Genomic DNA, 21,085 nt, shown 5'->3' on the forward strand with positions numbered 1-21,085 from the left:
CTGCCCGTAGCCCCGCCTGGCCCTCGGCAACACCTCGCACCCTGCACGAGCCGCCACCGGCGCTGTCACCGCTGATGCCGCCGTCACTAGCCCCCCCGCAGCTCCCCCTCCCCCATGGCCGGAGAGGCAGGGCCGGGCATCCGCGCCACCGCAGTCCGGGGTGGCCCTGAGCACAGGACACAGGGAGGGAGACGCAGAGCCCTGTCCTCTGCGGCCCCGACCACTCTCCAGTGCCATTGCCCACCATCCGGCGCCTGGCCCGGGGAGGGGGCTCAGTTCAGCTACTGTGGAAAGCAAAGTGGCGATTTCACAAATAACTTAAAACACAAGTACCGTTAGACTCAGCAATCCTGTTACTGGGTATATACTAAAGAAATAGAAATCTTACCATAAAGAGACGTCTATGGGAGTACAGGACAGAAACCCCTCACCTCCCACGCACCTTCTGGGCTAAGTAAGACTTGAAAATTTCCTGTGAGGCTCCCTGTAGGGGGCTCCTAAGCAGGCGCCGGCTTCTAGAAGGATTAAACATTTTTCATGAACCTAAGCCTCTCTTCTGTTGTCTTCCGTCAGATGGACACGCATAGTCTAGAAAAACTTGTTACTTTGTTTTCATTTTAAACAAGAAGTTGACTTAAAAAACAAGTCGCAGGAAGTGGAGAGAAAACTATTCAGGATTCAGTTTTTTTCTTTACTTCTTACATCCCTTCCCTTCTTCACTCCTTTTCCCCTCCCCATCTTTCTTTCTTTCTCTCTCTCTTTCTTTCTTTTCTTTCTTTCTTTTCTTTCTTTCTTTTCTTTCTTTCTTTTCTTTCTTTCTTTCTTTCTTTCTTTCTTTCTTTCTTTCTTTCTTTCTTTCTTTCTTTCTTTCTTTCTTTCTTTCCTTTCTGCTTTTCTTTCTTTCTCTTTCTTTTCCTTTCTTCTTTCTTATTTTTTTTTCTTTTTCCTTCCTTCCTTTTCTCCTCCTCCTCCTCCTTCTTTTTAGGAACACCTATCCCTACCTGGAGACAGACTGTGATGTATGGAACACATGTACAGAAAGATTAGTTACAAAATCTCTTTGAATTTATAACAATAAAAAGCATTAAAATCGTCCAGTCTAAAAATGTATTTGCAAAGGTTTTTACATTGTTGCAGATTTTTGTTCTTTTGTTTCTTTGTGCTTGTTTTGGTTAAGACCAATAAATTCCTCTTCAAAGCTTCCTTAGTCTTTCTTGCTCTGTACATAGCCCTTCCTGCTTAATCTGTAAAGATCACTTGCTTCTCTGCTTAATCTGTACACAGCCCTTCCTGTTTAATCTGTAAGGAGCACTTGTTTCTCTGCTTAATCTGTAACTAGCAAATCTTTTACTCTTACTCTGTGAACCACCTTTCCCGTGCCCAGACATGCCTTGTACTTCTTCTGTAAACACTTCCCGACTTAGCAAAGTACAGCTTCTCCCTTCCCGCCTAATTAGCCATATTCAATTTCAAACAGTAGCCAATAGGTTAGCTTAGACTGTGCGGTCAGACTCCAGCGAATGGGGAAAGGACACAGAAACAAGAATTGCCTTAGGGATAAAAACCCCTACCCTAACCTGCTAGATGTGCTCTTGCGATGGGCAGGAAGCAGGCAGCACACTTCTGCATAAGTAAATGTGTCCTGCTAAGAAGTTTTCTGTCTAAGTACTGATTTTCTTTGTGGCACCAAGCACTTGTTTCCAACATCAGTGAGGGCAAAGTAATTACTAGTAGATGAGCGTAAGAGCTGAGTGAGGAGCCACTGAAGAAAGGGACTCTTTTCACAGAAACAGTATCTTCCCCACTCTATCTCCACTGGATGTCAATCAACCCATGCCACTGGTCATTTAGTAAAAACAAGCAAGCACACAGAAACTGCAGCATGCTTGCACACCTACACCAGATACTTTCTGTACACTAAAGAAATGGGGGCCCAGTGTGGTGGCTCACGCCTGCAACCCCAGCACTTTGGGAGGCCAAGGCGGGCGGATCACCTGAGGTCAGGAGTTTGAGACCAACCTGGCCAACATGGCGAATCACTGTCTCTACTAAAAGTACAAAAATCAGCCGGGTGTGGTGGTGCACACCTGTAATCCCAGCTACTCTAGAGGCTGAGGCAGGAGAATCGCTTGAACCCAGGAGGTGGAGGTTGCAGTGAAGCAAGATGGTGCCACTGTACTCCAGCCTGGGCAACAGAGCCAGACTCCTCTGAAAAAAAAAAAAATTAGAAGAACGAAAGAAAGAAAGAGAAATGGGGAAGGAGAAAGTAAAGGATAGAGAGAAGGGAGAAGGATACTCTACCAGTCTCTACCAGTCAAGTTGTGATGGAACCATATGGTGATTTTCACATGAGAATGTCTGCTTGGTCTGTGGGAACAGAGTTATAAGGTAAAGTAGCATGTGTGTTCTTAGTAGACACCTTTTCTGCTGCTGGAACACCACATATATTCTATCTTTGTCCCCCATTTCTGTCTGTGCAGGTGTGTCTGTTTTACCGATTGCTGCCCATAAAACTGGAATCTGGTCTGTCTCATGAACAAACCCTGCCATTCGACATAGGCTTCCACTCACTCAGTAAGTGATTTGTGCCTCCTTCCTTTCTGCTGCAGTCCAGCACCGTCCTACCTGCCACCTTCAAATACACAGGGTCATTGTCCTCAGTCTTGATTCAAACCTTTCCTTGGCCACAGTGGAGCCTGAAAGCTTCGGCTTCACAAAATTTCCTGTGAGGCTCCCTGTAAGGGGCTCTTAAGCAGGCACGGGCTTTGGGAAGGATTAAGCATTTTTCATGAACCTAAGCCTCTCTTCTGTTATCTTCCGTCAAACACACACACGGACGCTAGAAAAACTTGATTCTTTGTTTTCATTTTAAACAAGAAGTTGACTTAAAAAACAAGACGCTGGAATTGGAGGGAAAACTATTCAGGATTCAGTTTTGTTTCTTTACTTCCTTGCTTTCCTTCCCTTCCTCCCTCCTTAAAGGTCCTAAGTCTGTGCCAGACTAGCAAACTAGCAAGCCAGCGAGGATGTGGCAGAGCTTTACTAGTGTTTTTATTACCATTCCTACAACAGCAGCAGCAACAACAACTACTGCTTCTAATAGTGGTGATAACTATAGTAATGATGAATAACAACAGTAATTGTAATTGTTGATGTTTAGTTTATATATTTATAATTGATAATGTCCTGCAATTTACTTTAATAACTTTTATGGCATGTTACTTTCGGCATAAACCTCTGGACCCCTCCACATTCCACCTTAAGGATGAATTTCACATATGGCCTTATGGCTGCCCACCTACCGGTGTGGGCCCTCTCTCCCCTCTACCCCTAGACCTAAAATCTGGTTGACTTTCTGAGAACACATAGTAGCCATGGCACTCATATAATCCATTTGATAACTTTCTGGAGTGGCCACATCCGCTGCCTGCCAGTGGTAGCCCACCACACCTCATGTTGGTTGACCTGGACTGGGCAAAGAGGAGCATCTCTAGGGAGGCTCAGGTCTGACCCTCTCTCCTCCATCATATGGGAGGGATCTAAGCATGGACAGTGGAAGCCTTCCAGCCCCACTCATACTCACTATTACCTGGCCTGTGGCAACCCCTGAAACAGGGGTGGAGAGGCAGCTCCAACCACTTCCAAAATCCATCCCAGCTAGTAAGCAAGCCCCAGGAAAGTGGAGTAGAGGCAGGATGACCCCTGTCCCTTAGCCTTGGGGTGCATTGGCCACCTCCAAAAGCCCACAGGGTAGGTGGGGCCTCCAGCCCACTCTACTGGCACAGGTAAAAACAGCTCAAAAGACCAGCTATCGCATCAATACTGCAGGGTTCACAGCAGGACAGCGATGAACACTGCTCCCCACAGGGTGGAGAAAGAAAGAAAGGATGAACTTTGGAAGGGTGCAGTGGCTTATGCCTGTAATCTCAGCACTTTGGGAGGCCCAGGAGGGTGGATCACCTGAGCTCAGGAGTTTGAGACCAGCCTGGCCAACATGGTGAAACCCCATTTCTACTAAAAATGAAAAAATTAGCCAGGCAAGGTGGTGTGTGCCTGTAATCTCAGCTACTCAGGAGGCTGAGGCAGGAGAATCGCTTGAACTGGGGAGGTGGAGGTTGCAGTGAGCCGAGATCACACCATTGCACTCCAGTCTGGGCAACAAGAGCGAAACTCTGTCCCCTCCGCAAAAAAAAAGTATGAACCTTAGGAGCACCCTTGTGTGCTGTGGGACGAACGCTCATGACAATGATTTCAATAAATGTATCAGAGTGAGGGAGCTGCTCTACTATGTAGGAAACCTCTACCCAGGAACAGTTTGTCTCTGAAGGGTTAACACCAGGCTCTGCAAGAACGTGCATTACCTGATGGAGTGCCAACAGGACCACACTGTTTTTTGTTTTTTTTTTTTTTTTTTTTGGTAGCAGTTCTGATGAGCAAACAGAAAGGCTTGACCCTTTACATGTACATGGTTCCTTGGGTCTAGTGGGTAGACTTAGATTTCACAGTACAGACAAAAGTTTTGACTGTTCTTTCTCAGTGGTCAGTAACTGCCCTGCAAGTGTGGAGAAAAACAGGTCCACTCTGCCATAGGTGGGGCAGGAGCTGGTGGTTTGAACCATGAAGTGCACTTGTGAATCATGTGGCCTTGGGGTAGCTGGTAGAAGCCTAGGACATAAAGAGCCTTTTTCTCTTGGTTTGGGGTGTCAGGAGATGGGGTCTCAGTGATTCAGTCATTTCAGGGTATGTGTTGGGGCCTCTAGGGCTCAGGGCTGGGATGTCACTGACTAACCACGCAATACCAAGTACCCAGCAGCTAAGGGGTATAGATTGTGTTGAGAGGAGAGTTGTAGCAAGTGTTTGGAAATAGCCATGCTCCTGCTGTTGTTGAAGTGACAAAGAAGTGGCTGTCTGTTTCTCAGTCAGGGACGAATGTCCAAAGCCCTGGGGACCCAGTATCATTGGAGGACTTCCATTCAAGTTCTATATGCTCTGGCAATTGCTAAACTTCAGAAAACAGAGGAGGTAAAACTTTTTGTAGCTGGTCTGGCCTTAGAGGTCCACAACCTGTCATCAATGATGCAAACTGCCCCATACTGCACCCTCATCCACTACCATATACAAAAATCAACTCAAGATGGATCAAAGACTTAAATCTAAGACCAGAAATCATAAAAATTCTAGAGTATAACATCAGAAAAGCTCTTTTGGAAATTGGTTTAGGCAAATAATTTATGACTGAGACCCCAAAAGCAAATACAACAAAAACAAAAATAAGTAAATGGAACCTAATTAAACTAAAAACCTTCTGAATAGCCAAAAACAAAACAAAACAAAACAAAACAAAAAACCAGCAGTCAACAGACAACAAACAAAAAATATTTGCAAACTCTACATCTGACAAAGAACTAATATTCAGAATCTATAAGAAACCCCCAAAAATTAACAAGAAAAAAAAACAAATAATCTCATCAAAAAGTGGATGAATAGACAATTCTCAAAAGAAGATATACAACAAACATATAAAAAAACAGCTAAGCATTACTAATTATCCGGGAAATGCAAATTAAAACCACAATGAGATATCACTTTAGTCCTGCAAGAATGGCCATAATTAAAAATTAAAAATAAATAAAAATAAATGTTGGCATGGATGTGATGAAAAGAGAACACTTTTACACTACTGGTGGGAATGTAAACTGGTACAACCACTATGAAAAATGGTATGAAAATTTCTTAAAGAGCTAAAAATAGAACTACCATTTGATCCAGCAATCCCCCTATGGGTACCTACCCAAAAGAAAATAAGTCATTATATGAAAAAGACACATGTACACAAAGTATGAAAAACTTTATTAGTAAAGAGTATTAGTAAAAAAAGTGTTTTGGCAGGAACTAAAAAAATGTTCAATCATTTATTAACGGAATGTCTATTTAATCTTATTAATATACTGCATACATGACAAGCTAAACATCAAAACCAGATAGTTCAAAAAATTTGATAAAATAATATAATAATTTTAGCATTTTCTTGTCTCACCTCAAGCAGATATAGAACCCATTCTCACTGATTCATGCTCCTTACTTTAAACATGATGATTACATGCTGGAAAAAACTAGATTTTCTGGATTATCACTTTTGTATTTCTTCAATGAGGCATTTGAGGGAATCAGTACTGGGCCTGGACAGGAAGAAATCATGATCACCATGAATAAAGGTAAACAAATAAAATGGATTTAATTTTTCTGTATCTTTGGACATTTGTCTCAACTATCTGGGCTAAACAACTGACTGTTTTCTTCCATATACCAAAATTAAGCATTTTGTATAGCAAAAGGCCAGTTTCACTGGAGGGAGCCTTGGGGAAAGAGAAACAGAGGGAGGAAGGATCCTGGGGGTTGAAAGATGAGGGTAGTAATCTGGTCTTCTCTGAAAACAGTGCCCCAAAACATAGCACCTTTAAACAACCAGTAATTAATATCTCACAATGTGTTGGAACCAGAATAGGGGCGTAGCTTGGTTGGGTGTCTCTGACTCAGGTTCTTTCATGAGGTTGAAGCTGAAGTGAGGGATAATTTGTTTTCAAGCTATTGTGGCTGTTGGCAGAATTCAGTGTAGACTGAGAGCCTGAGTTTTTCTTGGTCTATTGGCCTTGTCACTCCTTCAGTTCTCTGCCACGTGGACCCATACACAGAGCAACTCATAACATCAACATTGGAGCTTGCTTCTGCAATGTGAAGAATACAACAGAGAGACCCAGAGAGAGACAGAGACAGGAACAGAGATTGAGGGAGCAAACACAAGACTGAGTAGAAGGGAAATTACACTGTTTTCGTATATAATCCTGGGAGTCATGATAGACTGATGGTCTATTTTCTCCCAAATTTATATCTCGAAGTTGTAACCCTTAATGTAATGATATTAGGAGGTAGAAGATAATTAGGTCCTGAGGATGAAGTCCTCATGACTAAGTTTACTGGCTTTATAAAAGAAATCTCAGCGAGATTTCTCTTGTTCTCCACCAGGTGAGGATACAACCTGAAGTTTGCAGTCGGCAATTCGGAAGAGTTCTCACCAAAGGCTGACCATACTGGCATCCTGATATTCAACTTCCAGACTCTGCAACTGTAAGAAATAAAATTTCACTGCTTATCAGCCATACTATCTATGGTTCTTTGCTATGGCAACCTGAAGTTTGAGGTGTTACCCTACCATATTTGTTATATTCTGTTGGTCAGAAGTGAGTCACTAACCTCTTCATGCTGGAAGAGGTTATGCAGCTGCTCACTTTATGTATCAAGGTGAGGCACATGGGTCTGATTCTAAATATAATGAGAAAACACTGGAAGGCTTAATGTAAGAAAATGACAATATTTGAATTTCATTTAATTTCGACATCTCATGGCACAAAATTAAAAATAAGGCACAGAGAGAAAATTACTCTCCCAAGATCACACTGCTGGACCCCAGGCCTGTTTCAATTATATATCATGCCACCTCCCACCCCTTATGGTAATTTTTGCATCTTTAAGTTTGCACATTATCTACTTATGATGCCATACCTTGGGTTTTATAAGTTTTACCTCATATACACCTGATGAGTTTCCCAGGAAGAAGATTCTAGCATTGTTGCCATTGTGCATGTTGGGTGACAGAGAAGGTCCTGAAACACACACTGACTTGTCTAAGGTCACAGAAATAGTAAGACAAGATGTTCTGACCTATATGTGTTTCAAGCCTGGGTCCTAGACCATATCCAGCACTTCTCAGGAAGCTGAGAAAGGGGCTAGGGGCTGTGTTCTCATGATTGTGGACAAGGGAGGAGTTTACATGGGAAAGGAGGGTGAGCAGTCAGGAGCCCAGCAGGGCCTGTGGGTCGGTCTTGTTAAAGGAAGGAGCCCAGGTGATGGAATCTTGAAGTGACCTCACTTCCTTAGTTACAAACGCCAAGCGAATTTAGAACTCTGGTAAACTGGGACCCTCATTTTAGAGATAGCCCTGTGTTTAGTTAGAAGATTCTGAAGACAGCAAGATGTTTTCCTGCTGTATCTTGGATTTCTGAGGCTCTCACCTCAGGAAGGCTTAAACTGAGAGCATTTCCTTATGATGTAGACATTGGCTCATTTCTCATCCCTGCCTCTTGTGGAAGGGGGCACCCATAGGTAATAGAAGGCCACGTGGGGCAGGCCCATCCAGGCCAGGCCTCACCTTTGATATCATCTGGGCAACCCTACACCTCTCCTTATCACCATGTCTTATGGGAAAGAAAGAGATAATGGGTCCTTTTCTGACAGGAGCAGGTTTTCAGCTGTTGAGAAGCTAACACATCTGCCAAATTTATACCCCAGGTTATGGCTGGTAGGATAGAAAGTTAAGTGCTGGGGACTACCTTTATCTGTTCAGATGTTTATTCAAAAACTTCAAGCTGTCATCTGAATTTCTCCCTGGGAGGAGGTCAAGGCGAATGTTGCTTTGTGCCTGATCTAAGGGGCAGAATTTTTAATGGGGGTGTCCCGTGTGGTGAAACCCAGGCATGCCATTGACACCTCTTGGCCAGGCTTGCAGGCATTCTCTTTGCAGAGCTCCATGAGGAGCTGTTTGATGAGTTCAGCTACTTTGTCTCATTGGACAAAGAGCAGATACACCATGTCAACAACCATGGGCAGGGTTGGTCTGGGATGGAAGTGGGCACAGTGGGGTCTCCAAAGAGACCCAAAAGACTAAGGAAGGCCCAAGATCCAGACCCAAATATGAGGACTCCCTGGAAAACGTTTTAGAATTTCCTCAATTAAGTGTCCCAAAATCCCTTCCCAAAGGAATCTGGCGTCCATTAGTCCATAATAGCAACTTAGGTGCACAGTCACCAGTCATATACTTGTAGAAATATCAAAGAAAACACTTTTGTGCTGTTTTTACTTTACACTAGGCCACGAGTGTCTTTGCAGGTTGCTACTATGTTTATTGCTTTAACTACCCACCCCAGATACCTCCTGCAACAGGCAGCTTCAATGTCCTCCCTGCCAGAACTTTTCTAAGATTTAAAAATGTACACTCTTACTAGAGAAGGGTTTTATCCAAATAGCAGGGGTTACACAGAAAGGGTCATTAGTCATCTCACAGAACTCATCGCTATAGCCCTGTCAGGGTAGGAGCTGTGCCCTCACATGTCTTCATGATATTTCATAAGGGAGAGCCTTTTACTCAGTAATTAAGCCTTTTAATGCTGATGGATCCTGACATAATAAATTCTATTTCCATTTCACTCATGCTTCAGGAAACATCTTACGTGTGTCCTAATTGGCTATGACACTTTGCTATGGCTTCTGTAATAACACAGGCTGAAGTCTCTAACAACAAAAATTGAGTTTCTCACAGTTCTGGAGGCTAGAAATCCAATCTGAAAATGGTGGCTGGGTGTTTTCTCTGAGGTCCCTCCTTGGCTTGCATATGATCATCTTCTATCTCTGTGTCCACAAGATCTTCTCTTGTGCTTTTCTGTGCCCTGACTGCCTCTTCCAATGAGGGCCCCAGTTATGCTGAATCAGGATGTATCCCAATGAATTCACTTAACCTTAATTACCTTTGCAGAGACTATATGTTCAAATATAGTCACATTCTGAGTCACCAGGTACTAAAACATGAACACATAAATTTTGGGAAGGGGAACACAATTTAGCTCATGACATGTACTAATCCCTGGTAGATGACAGTCTCTCAAGAAAGAAATGACTCAGTTTAAGAACAGGCATATGTAAAGTTGAATAGCTAAAGCCAGATTGTGTTCCAGAAGGGCTGTGACAGGTATACTACCAACAAGAGTTTCTGAATGTATCTGCCATTTTGGATCCAGACTTCCCTGGATGTTAACCCTCTTTGAATTATTTGACAAACTGGTATCAAGGTAGCAAAGAAAATTATGTTTCAGGGGGCGCGCCCAAGATGGCTGAATAGGAACAACTCCAGCCTCCAGCTCCCAGCGTGAGTGACACAGAAGATGGGTGATTTCTGCATTTTCAACTGAGGTACTGGGTTCATCTCACTGGGGAGTGCCGGACAATCGGTGCTGGTCAGCTGGTGCAGCCCAACCAGCGAGAGCTGAAGCAGGGCGAGGTATTGCCTCACCTGGGAAGCACAAGGGGGAAGGAAACTCCTTTTCCTAGCCAAGGGAAACTGAGACACACAACATCTGGAAAATCGGGTAACCCTCACCCTAATTCTGCACTTTACCAAGGGTCTTAGCAAACGGCACACCAAGAGATTATATCCCACACCTGGCCCGGAGGGTCCCACGCCCACGGAGCCTCCCTCATTGCTAGCACAGCAGTCTGAGATCTAACTGCAAGGTGACAGCAAGGCTGGGGGAGGGGCGCCCCCCCATTGCTGAGGCTTAAGTGGGTAAACAAAGCCACCGGGAAGCTTGAATTGGGTGGAGCCCACTGCAGGTCAAGGAGGCCGGCCTGCCTCTGTAGACTGCTCCTCTGGGGACAGGCCATAGCTAAACAAAAAGCTGCAGAAACCTCGGCAGAGGTAAATGCCCCTGTCTGATAGCTTTGAAGAGAGCAGTGGATCTCCCAGCATGGAGGTTGAGATCTGATAATGGACAGACTGCCTGCTCAAGTGGGTCCCTGACCCCTGAGTAGCCTAACTGGGAGACATCCCCCACTAGGTGCAGACTGACACCTCACACCTCACACGGTGGGGTACACCCCTGAGATGAAGCTTCCAGAGCAAGAATCAGACAGCAACACTCTCTGTTCAGCAATATTCTATCTTCTGCAGCCTCCGCTGCTGATACCCAGGCAAACAGCGTCTGGAGTGGACCTCAAGCAAACTCCAACAGACCTACAGCTGAGGGTCCTGACTGTTAGAAGGAAAACCAACAAACAGAAAGGACACCCACACCAAAACCCCATCAGTACGTCACCATCATCAAAGACCAAAGGCAGATAAAACCACAAAGATGGGAAAAAAGCAGTGCAGAAAAGCTGGAAATTCAAAAAATCAGAGCACATCTCCTCTTCCAAAGGAACGCAGCTCATCACCAGCAACAGAACAAAGCTGGACGGAAAATGACTTTGATGAGTTGAGAGAAGAAGGTTTCAGTTGATCAAACTTCTCAGAGCTAAAGGAGGAACGACGGAACCAGGGCAAAGAAACTAAAAACCTTGAAAAAAGAATGGATGAATGGATACCTAGAATAATCAATGCAGAGAACACCTAAAAAGAACTGATAGAGATGAACACCATAACACGAGAAATATGTGACAAATGCACAAGCTTCAGTAACTGACTCAATCAACTGGAAGAAAGAGTATCAGCGATTGAAGATCAAATGAATGAAATGGAGCGAGAAGAGAAGCCTAGAGAAAAAAGAGGAAAAAGAACAAAGCCTCCAAGAAGTATGGGATTATGTGAAAAGACCAAATCTAGGTCTGTTTGGTTTGCCTGAAAGTGACGGGGAAAATGGAACCAAGTTGGGAAACACTGCAGGATATCATCCAGGAGAACTTCCCCAACCTAGTAAGGCAGGCCAACATCCAAATTCAGGAAATACAGAGAACGCCACAAAGATACTCCTCAAGGAGAGCAACTCTAAGACACATAATTGTCAGATTCACCAAAGTTGAAATGAAGGAAAAAATGTTAAGGGCAACCAGAGAGAAAGGTTAGGTTACACACAAAGGGGAGCCCATCAGACTAACAGCAGATCTCTCAGCAGAAACTCTCCAAGCCAGAAGAGAGTGGAGGCCAATATTCAACATTCTTAAAGAAAAGAATTTTCAACCCAGAATTTCATATCCAGCCAAACTAAGTTTCATAAGTGAAGGAGAAATAAAATCCTTTACAGACAAGCAAATGCTGAGAGATTTTGTCACCACCAGGCCTGCCCTACAAGAGATCCTGAAGGAAGCACTAAACATGGAAAGGAACAACAGGTACCAGCCATTGCAAAAACATGTCAAAATGTAAAGTCCATCGATGCTAGGAAGAAACTGCATCAACTAACGAGCAAAATAACCAGCTAATATCACAATGACAGGATGAAGTTCACACATAACAATATTAACCTTAAATGTAAATGGACTAAATGCTCCAATTAAAAAACACAGACTGGCAAATTGGATAAAGAGTCAAGACCCATCAGTTTGCTGTATTCAGGAGCCCCATCTCACATGCAGAGACACACATAGGCTCAAAATAAAGGGATGGAGGGCGATCTACAAAGCAAATGGAAAACAAAAGCAGGGGTTGCAATCCTAGTCCCTGATAAAACAGAATTTAAACCATCAAAGATCAAAAGAGACAAAGAAGGCCATTACATAATGGTAAAGGGATCAATTCATCAGGAAGAGCTAACTATCCTAAATATATATGCACCCAATTCAGGAGCACCCAGATTCACAAAGCAAGCCCTTAGAGACTTGCAAAGAGACTTAGACTCCCATACAATAATAATGGGAGACTTTAACACCCCACTGTCAACATTAGACAGATCAACGAGACAGAAAATTAACAAGGATATCCAGGAATTGAACTCAACTCTGCACCAAGCAGAACTAATAGACACTACAGAACTCTCCACGGTATCACAGCCAAATTCTACCAGAGGAACAGGTGGAGTTGGTACCATTCCTTCTGAAACTATTCCAATGAATAGAAAAAGAGGGAATCCTCCCTAACTCATTTTACGAGACCAACATCATCCTGATACCAAAGCCTGACAGAGACACAACAAAAAAAGAGAATTTTAGACGAATTTCCCTGATGAACATCGATGCAAAAATCCTCAATAAAATACTGGCAAACTGAATCCAGCAGCACATCAAAAAGCTTATCCACCATGATCAAGTGGGCTTCATCCCTAGGATGCAAGGCTGGTTCAACATATGCAAATCAATAAACGTAATCCAGCATGTAAACAGAACCAAAGACAAGAACCACATGATTATCTCAATAGATGCAGAAAAGACCTTCAACAAAATTCAACAGCCCTTCATGCTAAAAACTCTCAATAAATTTGGTATTGACGGAACATATCTCAAAATAATAAGAGCTATTTATGACAAACCCACAGCCAATATCATACTGAATGGGCAAAAACTGGAAGCATTCCCTTTGAAAACTGGCACAAGACAGGGATGCCCTCTCTCACCACTCCTATTCAACATAGTGTTGGAAGTTCTGGCTAGGGCAATTGGGCAAGAGAAAGAAATAGAGGGTATTCAGTTAGGAAAAGAAGAAGTTAAACTGTCCCTGTTTGCAGATGACATGATTGTATATTTAGAAAACCCCATTGTCTGAGCCCAAAATTTCCCTAAGCTGATAAGCAACTTCAGCAAAGTCATAGGATACAAAATCAATGTGCAAAAATTACAAGCATTCTTATACACCAGTAACAGACAAAGAGAGAGTCAAATTATGAATGAACTCCCATTCACAGTAGCTTCAAAGAGAATAAAATACCTAGGAATCCAGCTTACAAGGGATGTAAAGGACCTCTTCAAGTAGAACTGCAAACCACTGCTCAGTGAAATAAAAGAGGACACAAACAAATAGAAGAACATACCATGCTCATGGATAGGAAGAATCAATATTGTGAAAATGACCATACTGTCCAAGGTAATTTATAGATTCAATGCCATCCCCATTAAGCTACCAATGACTTTCTTCACAGAATTGGAGAAAACTGCTTTAAAGTTCATATGGAACCAAAAAATACCCCGCATTGCCAAGACAATCCTAAGCCAAAAGAACAAAGCTGGAGGCATCACGCTACCTGACTTCAAACTATATACTACAAGGCTACAGTAACCAAAACAGCATGGTACTGCTACCAAAACAGAGATATAGACCAATGGAACAAAACAGCGCCCTCAGAAATAATACGACACATCTACAGCCATCTGATCTTTGACAAACCTGAGAGAAACAAGAAATGGGGAAAGGATTCCCTATTTAATAAATGGTGCTGGGAAAATTGGCTAGCCATAAGTAGAAAGCTGAAACTGGATCCTTTCCTTACTCCTTATACGAAAATTAATTCAAGATGGATTAGAGACTTAAATGTTAGACCTAAAATCATAAAAACCCTAGAAAAAAATCTAGGTAATACCTTTCAGAACATAGGCATGGGCAAGGACTTCATGTCTAAAACACCAAAAGCAACGGCAACAAAAGCCAAAATTGACAAATGGGATCTAATTAAGCTAAAGAGCTTCTGCAGAGCAAAAGAAACTACCATTAGGGTGAACAGGCAACAGAATGGGAGAAAATTTTTGCAATCTACTTATCTGACAAAGCTCTGAACCTGTAAAGAGCTCAATCAAATTTACAAGAAAAAAATGAACAACCCCATCAAAAAGTGAGCAAAGGATATGAGCAGACATTTCTCAAAAGAAGACATTCATACAGCCAACAGACACATGAAAAAATGCTCATCATCACTCACCATCAGAAAAATGCAAATCAAAACCATAATGAGATACCATCTCACACCAGTTAGAATGGCAATCATTAAAAAATCAGGAAACAACAGGTGCTGGGGAGGATGTGGAGAAATAGGAACACTTTTACACTGTTGGTGGGACTGTAAACTAGTTCAACCATTGTGGAAAACAGTGTGGCGATTCCTGAAGGATCTAGAACTAGAAATACCATTTGACCCAGCCATCCCATTACTGGGGGTATTCCCAAAGGATTATAAGTCATGCTGCTATAAAGACCCATGCATACATATGTTTATTGTGGCACTATTCACAATAGCAAAGACTTGGAATCAACCCAAATGTCCATCAGTGACAGACTGGATTAAGTAAATGGGGCACATATACACCATGGAATACTATGCAGCCATGAAAAAGGATGAGTTCATGTCCTTTGTAGGGACATGGATGCAGCTGGAAGCCATCATTCTCAGCAAACTATCGCAAGAACAGAAAACCAAATATCGCATGTTATCACTCATAGGTGGGAATTGAACAATGAGATCACTTGGACACAGGAATGGGATGATCACATACCAGGTCCTATTATGGGGAGGGCGTAGGGATAGCATTAGGAGATATACCTAATGTAAATGACGAGTTAATGGGTGCAGCAAACCAACATGGCACATGTATATATATGTAACAAACCTGCACGTTGTGCACATGTGCCCTAGAACTTAAAGTATAGTAAAAAAAAAAAAAAAAAAAAAAAAAGAAAGAAAATTATGTTTCTATTTCCACTTTTCCAACTGGTATGTTTGAGTTACCTTTCAGTTGTTTTGTGCTTATTTGGGTTTTCTGTTCACTGAGTTATCTCCTCAGATCCTTGGCCCTCTAACAGGCTTTCTCCCACCCTGGAGTTTCCCAGCATGGACACTTTTGCCAGGTGTGGGGTTGCTGCAGCTGTTTCTCTCCCTTTAAGGTTAGAAAACGCAGTCATGTTGCTTTAAGTCAAAAGGGTTGTGCTAGGGTTTCTTGCCCTGTGCCCTGTCTTTAAAACAGAGAAAATGCAGCGTCCCCATGCCCTTCCCCTCTATGTCATGAACAGACTGAGCCCCAGGTAGCTTAGAGGAAATGTCATGCAACTCTCACCCTGGAAGATTCTCATTCTGACCTGTGTTTTGGAGCAGCCATTTGACATCACAAACCCTGTGTTTTCTCATTTCTACATTGAGAATGATTTTTGGTAACTCTCTGGGATAGTGCTCTTCATAAAGATTAACACAACAGGTGAGTGCTGTTGTTCTACAGTTGATGCAGTATGATGAAGATGCCTTGAAGTTATTAATGGATTAATCATTCTTTACCTCCACATCAAATTTGACATTGGAAGCCTAAAATATTCTTCACCATGAACATGTATGTCCTCCCCATGCACAGGTCTCTAAAGGATGGGGACCTCCTGATCTGAGCCACACATTCCAGTCCTCTGGTGTTTCATGGTCTCGTCACTGACTGTGTGTTCCTTCTTTCCCCCACCCACACACACACGCCCACGTACAAATATGAGTCTATCCTGAACCTAGAGATTTGAATGAAGCCAACCTCCCAGCCAGGGACAAGGGAGAAGCTGATGCAGTCCCTGGCCGCAGCCTTCAGGGGTCAAACTATCTTCTTCTTTACCATTTTCCTGAACTTATACCAGGACTTCACCACCACTCCACAGTTCCCAGACCAGATGTTCAGTAGGCAAGCTTCTGTTTTCTCCAAGGCACAGTGGTGACTCTGCCAGCTACTGTGTTTCAGAATAACAATGCATCTCTATTAGCCTCAGTTTCCATCTCTGAAGAGAATTGTACCACGAACCTCATACAGTTTTTGTGAGGAATGAACGACATAAAACATGAAAAGTGGATCCCTAGTGCCTGGCTTGGTGGAAAGGCTGCTGGGCATGCTCTGGTTGTTCATATTTATATATTTTTTTCTGTTCTTTCACCCAAGAAGCTTTTTCTCATGTCTCAGTGACTCATGTCCTTCTATAATTGGAAAACCATGTAGAAGACATACCTGTTCTTACATTTGTAAAGGACAGTTGAGCTTCATTTTAGCTGGACTTTGTCCTTGACCCAGAGAGAATGGATATCCATGGTGCTGAGAAAAGTACAGTCAGATATATGTAAAGAGGTGGGAGTTAGGGCTAATGTATTCATCACGTATATATTAAGCACTTTTTCAGACACTTGGCATAATTCAATGAAGAAAGCAGATGACAGTTCCTGGGCCTCAATTTATTTTATGGAGTCAGACACTGACAGTAGACTTCATAAGCAGGTCATTTTGACAGAATGTGAGATATGATTCCCTTATGCCCTCCTGTATGTAGGTATGGATGCACGTCTCAGCTTCTGATCAGAAAGAAACACCACAGGACCAAGTATAACCATTTAAATATTTGAATAAATTTGTTTCAAAGTAACATCCCTTCATGATAAAAACTCTCAACAAATTAGGCATCGAATAAATTCACCTAAACCAATTAAAGGCCATGTATCACAAATAAACAGCTAATAATATATTAAATGACACAAAGTTGCAAGCTTTTTCTATAAGACCTGGAACACAACGAGAATACTCACTTTCATCAATCTTATTCAATACAATACTCTATATCTAAGCCAGAGAAATTAGAGAACAAAATCAAAGGCATACAGATTGGAAAGGAATTTAACTTGTCACTGTTTGCAGATCACATAATTTTATATATGAAACCTTTAAAATTCCACTAAAAAAACTGCTAGATCTAATGTAGAAATGTAGTAAACTTGTGAGAGATAAAATCAACATACAAAAGTCAATAGGGTTTTTACACACTAACAAGAAACTATGTAAAAGTATTTGAAAAGGAAAACAAGAAAATAATTCCATCTATAATACATATAAAAAGTATACTCAGAAATAAATTGAATCAAAAAGGTAAAATCTGTATGTTAAAAGCTAAAAAAAGTTTTAAAATTTGAGGTCAAAAATTAAATAAAAACAAATGGAAAGATGTCCCTTATTCATGAATTTCTAGAATCAATATTGTTTTAATATCTATATTACACAAGATAATCTGCAGATTTAATACAATTCTTATCAAGATATCAGTGACATCCTTTACAGACGTAAGATAAAAATTCTATAATTTATATGAGGCAAAAAAGGCCTTGAAGAGTCAGGGCAATATCAGCTAAAAAAGAAAAATGTGCAAACATTACATTACTTGACAACAAAACATGGTACAAAGCTATAGTAACCAAAACAGTATGGTATGGGCATAAAAACAGACACATAGGTTAATGGAGCAAAATAAAAAGCTCAGAAATTCATGTATTTACAGCTAATTGATTTTAGATAAGGGTAACAAAAATACACAATAAAGAATGATAGTCTTTCCAATAAATAGTGTTGGGAAAACTAGATATTCACACAAAGAACAATAAAATAACACCTTCATTTTACACCATATATAAAAATTAACTCATAATTTATTAAAAACTTAAATGTAAGACCTGACACTCTGAAACTGCTACAAAAAAAAAAAATAGGGTAGAAGTCCCATGACATTGATCTGAGCAATGAGATTTTGAATTTAACCTCAAAATTCCAGGGAACAAAACTAAAAATAAACAAATAAGATTGCTTCTAACTAGGTCAGGCACGGTGGCTCACACCTGTAATCTCAGCACTTTGGGAGGAGGAGGCAGGTGGATTACCTGAGTTCAGAAGTTTGAGACTAGCCTGGCCAACACGGCAAAACCCTATCTCTACTAAAAAAAATACAAAAATTAACCAGACATGGTAGCGCATGCCTGTAATCCCAGCTATTGGGAAGGCTAAGGCAGGAAAGTCGCTTGAACCTGGGAGGCAGAGGTTGCAATGGGCCAAGATCGTGCCACCGCACTCCAATCTGGGCAACAGAGTGAGACTCCATCTCAATAAATAAATAAATAAATAAATAAATAAATAGAAAGATAAAGACACAGAAATATAAAAAATACTGAAGAATAATTAGTATAGGTAATTGTAGAGAAGTACTAAAAGTATGACAGAAAAGAAATGTATTTAAAAATATCCACTTCTGAGTTGTTTGTAGATGTAGACACCTGACAAAGACTTGCTCCTACATTACACAAACAAAAAAGCTAGAAAAACTGCAAATGAATGAATGGTTTGTTCTGAACCATTTAGAGACCTGAAGTCACAGGGAAGACAACAAACCCAACGACAGGGGATGGAGAAGCCTGCAGGTAATGGAGGCCCCAGGCTTTTATGTTCACCCGAAAGACCATGTACACTGGTAAAATTAAACCAAAACTTTTGAAGTAGTACCTGGTGGCTGTGTGTAGGTGGGTGAAGGAGAAGGTGAAACCCTGGAGTCTACAGACATAAGGTTTACACCTTTGTTAAGAGTGTTTCTAGCAACCCTACAAGGCCTGTCAGGGAGGATGGGGTAGAATCCTGAGAATGCTTCCCCAACAGTGCTGATGGGGAGGGACCACTATCCCACCCACTGCTACAATTCTGGAGACATAGCTTTCCTGTCTCTCCTATAGAATACAAGGCCCAATGTGCAGAGTAAGAGCATCTAAACATGAGCCAGAGGGAACCGTGAAAAAACTCACAGCAGCTGATGGTGGAGAAACAAGGCCAACATCCACGTCTGCACAGATGCATCTCCCATAAAGCCTAGCCAGGAGCAGGGCTTATGCCTATAATTCTAGCACTCTGAGAGGCTGAGGCAGGCAGATTAATTGAGCCCAGGAGTTCAAGACCAGCAATATGGTGAAACGTTGTCTCTACAAAAAGTACAAAAACTAACTGGGCATGGTGGCACATGTCTGTAGTTGCAGCTACTCGGGGGGCTGAGGCGTCAGGATCGCTTGAGCCCAGAAGGTCGAGACTGCAGTAAGCGGAGATTGCACCACTGCACTCCAGCCTGGGCGACAAAGTGAGACCCTGTCTCAAAACAACAAAAACAACAAGTAAACTAAACTGTTAATTTACAGGGCACTGTTGCAGACCTACTTCCACTGGGATCTAAAAACATGGACTAGGAGCCTCTCTACTAGGAGAGGAGAGACAGTAATGCGCCCTTGTCCCTGCATTGCATCTACAGGAGTGGCGGGAACATCTTTAAATGTCAGTCACCACACACCCCAGTTGACAGTGCTGTCTGAGGCTTCCTCAGAACATCAGAGATATCCTCACTCCTTCACCTCCTGCCACCAAGTTAAAAAACATGGAGTTGGCCAGGCACAGTGATTCACACCTGTAATCCCAGCACTTTGGTAGGCCGAGGCAGGTGAATCACCTGAGGTCAGGAGTTCAAGACCAGCCTGGCCAACATGGTGAAACTCCATCTCTACTAAAAATACAAAAATTAGCCGGGCGTGGTGGTGGGTGCCTGTAATCCCAGCTACTCAGGAGGCTGAGGCAGGAGAATCGCTTGAACCTGGGAGGTGGAGGTTGCAGTGAGCCGAGATTGTGCCATTGCACTCCAGCCTGGATAACAAGAGCAAGACTCCATCTCAAAAGAAAGAAAGAAAGAAAAAAAAAAAGCAGTAAAAATCAGAGTAAAATACAGCTGTGTACGAGACCATCTCTCATAAAAGGCACCAAGGGAAGGCATAGCAAACCTGGGAGATATTGGCAAAGTATCCTGAAAAGGATTTCAATTCCCTGGTGCTCAGAAGGTTGTTGCTGCCATAACAAATTTCAATCTCAACCTACCTCTCATCTACATGACCACAAACGCCTACACTAAGGCCTATCTGAGGGAAAACTGCTCATCAATAACCTAAAAACTATTTATACTGTTTCATACAACATATACTACTGCTTTTAACAAAAATTACAAGCCAAGCCACAATATTTTGTTTTAATGTGAGATCTTTATTTGTGTGAGAAGCAAATTAAAAACTGTAAAGGACGGAAAAAAATAAGCCATCAGGTAAAGGGGTCAGAAGAAATTAGGCATCACAAAACCTAGGCATATTGGAAATATGTTTAAATTTGTAAGCAAATGGGGAAAAGGGGATAACAAAATAATCAGAAAATTATAAACTAAACAAGCAAATTTGTAAAAGAGTCAAACAGAAATGGAATAATTTCAATATATATTAATATACAATGTATGAGTTAAATATTAAATTAGACTGAGTTGATGACGAGAGGATTAATGAACTGGATTAGTGAATTGGACTATTGAAAAGAACGAATGTAGCCAAATACAGTAAGTGAAACAAAATAGTAGCAATCTGAATGTAATAATACATATATAAGTAACAGAATGAGAAGGAACAAAGCAAAATTATTTTACTTAAGTCCATACAAATAATAAATCACACTAATAAAATAATTACTTTCAAATTTTGAAAATTAAAAACCAGATATAAACTCATAAATTCAGAAGTGTGCCGTGTCTAAAAGAGAGCAATAAATAAGGATATTTAACAAAATAACAGGCAAACTGCATAACACCAAATAGAATGAAGACAATTAAAAGCCATGAGAAGGAGAGAGAACCTACAAGGTGAGAGTAAAATCTCCACAGCCTGTGCAGACCCAGAAAACTGAGAAATAAATATTAAGAGTTCTGAAAAAAAGTTACTGTTCAACC

General features: G+C 41.7%; 1 long non-coding RNA gene across 2 annotated transcripts in view; it reads left to right on the forward strand.

Annotated features, from left to right (window-relative positions):
- LOC135968705 (uncharacterized) overlaps positions 1 to 7,157 on the forward strand; it is a 101,670-nt gene extending 94,513 nt beyond the window's left edge. The window contains exons 2-3 of one of the 2 annotated variants that reach the window (XR_012428821.1): positions 2,481 to 2,574; positions 7,024 to 7,157. This is a non-coding gene — a long non-coding RNA (uncharacterized lncRNA). The remainder of the gene's footprint in view (positions 1 to 2,480; positions 2,575 to 7,023) is intronic. The other variant, XR_010583646.1, reaches the window with a different exon arrangement.
- The last annotated feature ends 13,928 nt before the right edge of the window (positions 7,158 to 21,085 follow it).

Source organism: Macaca fascicularis, chromosome 20 (genome assembly GCF_037993035.2).
Source record: "Macaca fascicularis isolate 582-1 chromosome 20, T2T-MFA8v1.1".
NCBI lineage: Eukaryota > Metazoa > Chordata > Mammalia > Primates > Cercopithecidae > Macaca > Macaca fascicularis.